Raw genomic sequence first — 7,267 nt, 5'->3', positions numbered from 1 at the left:
GGTTAGAAATGGAGTATGAGTTGGGGGTAAGATGAGTCAGGGAGGGTCAGGGTGGGTCTGTCTGAACGGAGACCTGCACCGTGAGAGGGAGGGGCCTCGCCACGGTCTGGGGCAGGAACATTCCAGGCCGATGGCAAGCTGGAGCAAAGGCCACTGGGAGAGTCAGAGCTTGGGAACAGAAAGAAAAAGGGCCAGTGTGGCTAGAGCTTAGTCAGTTTGGAAACTCAGAGGTCAGAGAGGGGCACCAGCGGTTCTCAAACTTGGCGTGCGTCTGAATCACCTGGAGGAAGGCTTGTTGGATCTGGCTTACTGGGTCCCACCCCTGCAGTTTCTGATTCAGCAACTCTGGGGAAGGGCCCAAGAATTCACATTTCTAACAAGTTCCAGGTGATCCTGATGCTGCTGGTCCAGGGACACTTTGAGAACCACTGGGATATAGAGCCTTGTGGGGCCTGTAAGGAGCTCAGTTATATTCTAAGTATGACGGAATGCCACTGGAGGATTCTAAGCAAGGGGGTGATAAAATCTGGTGTCCATTTTCCCCCATCACCAGTAGAAGGGGAGCAGATCTTGCCTCTTATCCATTATCACCTGGACTTGTATCCCTTTCCCACTTAGCTCATCACCTGATTTGGATTTTTTTAAAAGTTTTTATTTATTTATTTGTCAGAGAGAGAGAAAACAAGCAGGGGGAACAGCGAGCACAGGGAGAAGCAGGCTCACTGCTGAGCAGGGAGCCCGATGTGGGGCTCCATCCCAGGACCCTGAGATCATGAGCTGAGCCGAAGGCAGAGGCCTAACTGAATGAGCCACCCAGGTGCCCCTTAAGTTTTTATTTAAATTCCAGTCAGTTAATGTACAGTGTAATATTAGTTTCAGGTGTACAATATTACCATAACCTGGCTTGATCCAATTTCCCACCCTTCCCAAACATTTCCCAGGTGTCTTTTAGAACCTCCTCCCCGCCCCCTCATTTCCTGATCTACACAATTCCTCCACATCCTCAGCCTGTAACTGCCTTCCCTGCCACTCCTTGCCTTGGTCAGAGCCAGACTGGTCCCAGGGCCCTATATTCCTTCAGTTCTTTCTGGCAGAGGCTGTTTGATCTTTTAGAGTGCACAGACTTCAAGGCCAGGAGGTAGAGTTGGTGCCTGCTTATCTTCCATTGTTGTTCTCAGACATAACTCTTATTCTCTCTTACAAAGCCCTTGTCTGTTAGAAGGTCCCCCTGCCTGACTCTATCACTAGATCACAGGTCCTCGTTCACTGAGGGCTACAGTCCCTGCTTCTCTACACAGCTCCCTTTCGTCAATCTCAGTGACATTAACCACATTGATGCTCATTCCAGCAGCCTGGCTTCTAAGTTCCCTTGACCTTTTTAATCTCTGATGGCCTTTTCTTCCTCTATTCCACCTCAAGGTTATTGTCTGAACCTTGTCACCACCAGAAACTGTCAGTCCTCTGCAAGCCCACATGCCCACTGTCTTCCTCAGCTTCTTCTCCTTCAATGTACTTGTTCAATTCACTGCAACAGTTCTTCAGCTCTGTCAAGGTCTCCTTTCCATTGGTTCCAACACTTTTTCCTCTCCATCAGCCACCTCTTGTGTTCAATCTTCTCTTCTAGCATAAGGTCCTTCCTCTTAGCTGATGAATCCTTCTCATATTTCATTAAGAAAATAGAACCTATCTCATGTTAACTCCCTCATTTCCCCATTTTCCCCTGAAATTGTCACAAGTATGCTTGTTCACCTCTTGACTTGCCCCCTAGTCAGATATGTCTGCCCCATTCGAGGGCCACCAGTCCACTGGTGCTCAGCGTGGCCTCCCCTCATTCATGCAGTCACTCTCCCCGTGCCTCCCACTTCTGTTGGATCATCCCACAGGTGTATACACATGCTTTGGCATCTCCCATCTGTTTCTTCTGTGGTTTATATCTGTAATTCTAAATAATATAAATATTTTTAGCTTCTTCAATTTTAGACATTCTCAACTGTTTTCCTGCACCTCCCCCTTGTACACATTTCCCCTCCTCCTACCTCCCCAATGTAGTTATGTCACCATTTTTAGTTAAGTCAATGTTTCGTATTTGCATTACTGTCACTTAAGTACTCACAGCTGAACCACTATACGATGTTATTCTTATATGGGTCGACTTCATTTTTCTTGGGTTTACTAATTACTTCATTTTTTCATTGCTTAGTTTTTAAAATGTCTATTGCTAAACTTTTGTACTAAACTTTCCAATCAAATTATAAAACCCCTCTCATGAGTCACAGATAACCAATCAAGATGGCTTCTTCACTCTTGAGGGTGGACCCTTGGTTGTTAGGGCTAAAGTAGGCAAAGCTGGGACTGTCGACCTGTGGGCTTACATGTGGTCTCTTCAGCGTGGTGGTCATACAGTAGCTGGACTTCTCACATCATAGCTCAGGACTTTGGGAGTGAGTGTTCTGGCAAACAGGGTGGAAGCCATATGGCCTTTTAGGACCTTAGTTGGGAAGTCACATTGTATCACCATATTGTATCAGTTTATGTCATCAAAGGTTCACCCAGAGTCAAAGGGAGGAGGCATAAACCTCATCTCTAAATAGGAAGAATGGCCGAGAATATGTTGGGCTATACTTTAAAACCACCACAGAGACACATACACTTATACTTGCATTTGAGTAGCATGTCTCTGGAAGGAATCATGAGAAATTGGTAAAGGGAGAAACTGACCAGGGAAAGAAGCAGGAAGGAAACTAACTTTGTCTTATAAGTTCATTGTTCTCAGACAAAATTCTTTTGAATTCTGTGTCACGTGCCTGAACTATTTTTTCAAAAAATTAAATATTGTTCATGATGTCACAGCTTTGCCTAGAGCCATACCTGCCTCTAAAGATCTGTCAGTTTCTAGGGTGCTCTATACCAGCACTGTTCAGTAGAACTTTCTGTGATGGAAATATTCTATGTTCACACTGTCCAATATAGTAGCCAGTAGCCACATGTGGCTATTAAAATTAAAATTAAACTAAATTAAAATTTAATTCCTTATGCATACTTCCATATTGCATAGTCCAGCTCAAGAAAATGGGAGGAGTCTACACAATTGGGTGAGGGTAGAGAGCACGAGATTCCTTAGGTCAGTGCTCTCACTTTCACACGTGTATTTCCTAAAACAACTTTAAGAATATTTATAATCTCTTGCAACATTTAAAGTTGACATCTACATGCTTAACTCTTAGTTCAAAAGTTTATTTTTGTTAGGAGATACAAAAGATTCAACATTTTCTAAAATGAGAACTAACTATAACTAGAATAAATATTTCATGAGATGGTTTGATAAAATAGGCTTAATTACTGAATAATGCAGACTGGTTCTGAGAGAAATTGTGTAAAAGATTTAAAACCACTAACCTATCTGCTTTAGTTATGCTAAATTTAGAGTATCTCAATGTGGGCCATGCTTCACCCTTAACGGAAATACATGCCAGACAGGGAAAGACAGGAAGCCCTAAGAGGCGAAGATGCCTTGATGAATCATTAAAGAGGCTCTCCAGAAAGCAGTATATCAGTCTTCCCTTTCTTTGGCTCGAGGAGGTTTTTATACCCCAGAGCAAAGCTCTGAGGTGAGATTATCAGGAGTGAGGGGGACATGGGAACTTCTGTGAGACAGTTTTAGAAATCTGTGCTTGGAAGTCAAGATTATGGAAATGAAACCTCTTTAGATCCTTCATGAACATATACGCCCTTGAAAGTAGATCCTTGGATGTACTTGAACCCTGGCTTGCAAACAGCTGCCACAGGGAGACAGAAGCTGGGCTTGGCACCAGGTTGCCTGCTGCCGCTGTGAAAGTTTCGTCGAAACTCACCAAGGAGTAAAGATGAAGGCAGGTCCCTGGTGCTCCTGCAGCTGACATGGGAGGGCCCTGTGGCTGTCACTGCTACAGCCTCCAGTCTGTTCTCCAAGGCTTGTCTGTCACCAAGGTGGAATGATTGCCTGGGTTTCTTCCATAGGAGCTCCCTTTTCTTGTCTGGAATCATTAAGCCTGTTCCAAGTGGAAAGGGCCAAATGCAGGGCTTCCCAGACATGGGAAGAACGGGCAAGGCCAGACTTCGTTTCTTTCTACCAGTCAGTTCTGCTCCCACTCCTCCCTCTTCATAACGGCCCGTCTTCCCTCTGCTTCTAATCACTGCAGATTGAATATAGACTGGAGATGAATTTGGAAAATCACAGTTCACTAGAATAGAGGGAACAGGAAGGGGGGGCAGATGTGGACAGTAGTCTAACTGAGGGCCGATGAGACCGTCCTTCTCACAGTGCTATTTATCGGACCTGGGGGTTGCTCATAAGACGAAAACCTCATGGAGTCAAAATCATTCTAGAAAGACTCAAATCAGCATCTGAGTACAGCTCACACGGCAGCAGTATTTATGTGCTGTGCTGGAGACAAAGACATCATCTCTCAAAATTTCCAGTACAGAAACCACTTTTCTCCCTCTGGCCGAGGAAGGATAAATCAGTGTTTCTTCGGTCAGTTACTAGAGGCACAGCCGGCTTACACCTAAGAATTACACTGTGTGAAACATATATTTCCTTAAACCCAGGAATCACACCTAGTATGTGGGGAGCTGACACCATGAGAGGCTGGAGGGGGCCGAGACCCTGAGGGCAGAGCAGAGCTCTGTTCTCACGCCTCCCTCACAGGGGGGCAGACGGGCATTGCAGAAGCTCAAGGGCAGAAGCACTGAATGCACTTGTATGGCCATTGCAAAACCTTCCCCCGGCCCCTTTCCTGGCCCAGCAACCTATAGTTCTGCAATTTCGTAAGTCTGCCTCTGTCTACAGTAGGTCTCTACTGTCGTCCCTAGCTCCGGCATTATTTGGGGTCACCACGAAGGTAGCAGGTGCTTCTGCCTTTCTGCTCCATGCCAGGCCCTGTGCTGAGCCGCCTGTGCCCAGCCTTCTTCTCAAGCTCAGCCCACCTCCCACTCAGAGAAGACCCTCCTCTACCCGCCTGCAGAGCCATGAAAGCTACGGATGACGAGGAAGACAGACTCGTGTAGCCTGTTTCCTCACACACCAGGGCTGGGAGACTCCTGCAAGCAGCAGGATTGTCAGTGATTAAACCCCTAATGCTCCAGTGAGAGGAATGGAGCCTGCCCTGGGGGGGCGGGTGGTGCAGGGGCTCCCAGACGCACAGCCACTGAACAAGTTGAGTTGAAAACGAAGACAGATAAGTAAAGTCTGGAAAAATGAAGGCCTTTCATTTGCCAGCAGGGGAGCCATCTTGATGATCTTCAGGGGAAGAAATCTAAGCCGATGGTGTGTTTCCTCTAATTTTCTGCTTTGGGGGAACAGGTAGAACATCAACTAATAGCTTCTACTGCATGACCTGTAAGTGTCATTATAAAGAAAAGCTACTACCATGTTTGGTTCAGGAGCTTGTAGACTTGTCTCTGTTTATTCCATCACATTAGTGTTTGTCGTAGAGGCTGATCTCCTCTTGGAAATTGATTCCATAGTAACGCCGTCACGAGAAAATGCACATGCTGTTTTCTCTTGCCCGAGCACATCCCCGTCAGGACACTTACAATGTCCATATCCCGAAGACCACGCGGGAGGCTGTGCTGAGGCAAGCCCTCAGCAAGGCCCCCGTTGGTCGGCTCCCTAAATAGCCGTCTCACCCAGCAGATGCCAGGGTGGAAACAAGACAAAGCAGTCAGAGAGCAAGTGACGTGAGCTCCTCAGGGGACCCGTATTTCTGGTCCAACACTACCAATGACTGCTTCCTCGTACTTATACTAACGCGACGGATACTCTATTTCCTCTGTCACTGTATTTTATTTGAAGTACGTATTACCAAACTATCAGGATACTATGTTTCTGAGTAGAAGAAATGCCCTGTCCTTCTGCCTCTCTCTCAGCATCAGGGCACATGTGTTCCTGCGTCAGAAGGCCCCAGCACCATCCATGTTGGTGTGTCTGCCCTGGAATGATGAGGGGCTTGTGCACTATCTGCTCACAAGTGGTCTATCTTTTAAACCTGTCCTCAGGCCCCAACTCAAGTTTTGCCCACACCGTGTCCTTGTGAGTGCCCTTCGGCTCCTCTTCTTCCTCCAAGGCCTAGTTCTAAGCAAGGGCATTCTTAGCTCTGACACCCACCAACTGTTCTCTCCCTTCACCAAGGCTGACACCTTCTTTCTCTGAGCTCCAGTAACCCTTCCCAGCTGACCAATTCCCACACAACCTAATTCTGCCTTGGAGCTAATGCATTCCTATGGACAAGTCTTATCTTCCTAACCAGGCAGGTTTTCACCTTCTTCAGAGCACAGACTTTGGCTTACTTCTCTTGGTATCTCCCCATCCTGCTTACCAGCGTGGCCGGCCCTGAGTCTTGCACAAGTAAGGGCTCCGATTGCTGGCGGAGCTGTGTTGCCGGTGCACCTCCAGGGGCCAGAACGTGAGAGAGACACTTCGGCCTCCAAGCATGCAACCTGTGTCTCCACAGCTCCTCCAGCCTCCAGCCTCCAGCCTCCCTGTTCCATTCCGGAACCAAACAGATCCTCTGGTTGTGCAGGCCAAGGTGACACTTGGGGTCCCTACGCTGGAGCACTGAATGGCAATCACCTGCACAAGTAAAGCAAGAATAAGGAGAGAGGAGGTTGTGGGAAGGAGGGGGCATCTGAGCCCAGAAAGACACACAGGCAGTGAGAGGCATAGGAAGGGAGGGCAGGAAGAACATTCTGAAGGACAGGAAACCACAGACACAATGTAAGAAATCTCATCTTTGCAAGTAATTATTCCGGAGTTCATTAAGCAACTTCCTTCACAAAGCTGGAAGGGTACTGTGTGTTCTGTCCAGTGAGATGATAACCGTGTTCATCTTTGTTTAAAAGGTGGAAGAGTACAGGGGAGAAGCCCAGGGTCATGGCTCTTTGAGCCAATGGACCTGAGACCAGATTGACAGACACCCCGGCGAGGGGGTCTGGCAGAAGTGCCTGGAAGAGCAGAGCTGCTTCTGGCAGAAGCTGAGCCCAGGGCCTCCCAGCAGGGACTGCCCAGCCTTCCCACCCCAGGTCCTCCCAGTTTTCTCCACACCGGAAGAACACCACTCCCAGCCCTCGGCTAGACTCCCCAGTACCACCTGGTCTATCTCTGCTCTGAGGGCACTTGGCTGAAGTTCTGTCTGAGAACGAATGGGTTGGGATGGGAGGAGCAGATTCCTCTGTGCAGTGTCAGAGGCAACCATGGATCACCTCCTTCCAAACACGGGCTGTACAAAGC

At 47.7% G+C, this 7,267-nt stretch overlaps 1 long non-coding RNA gene across 1 annotated transcript; it reads right to left on the bottom strand.

The window, feature by feature from the left end:
• Positions 1-630: 630 nt before the first annotated feature.
• Positions 631-5,505, bottom strand: LOC131828103 (uncharacterized). The gene is made up of 2 exons (XR_009352234.1): positions 3,852-5,505; positions 631-1,942 (listed from the first exon to the last, which is right to left on the bottom strand). It is a non-coding gene; the product is annotated as an uncharacterized LOC131828103 (long non-coding RNA).
• Positions 5,506-7,267: the final 1,762 nt, after the last annotated feature.

Source organism: Mustela lutreola, chromosome 3 (genome assembly GCF_030435805.1).
Source record: "Mustela lutreola isolate mMusLut2 chromosome 3, mMusLut2.pri, whole genome shotgun sequence".
NCBI classification, from domain to species: Eukaryota; Metazoa; Chordata; class Mammalia; order Carnivora; family Mustelidae; genus Mustela; species Mustela lutreola.
The sequence above is the reverse complement of the archived record's forward strand: the minus strand, read 5'-3'. Positions and strand labels throughout refer to the sequence as shown.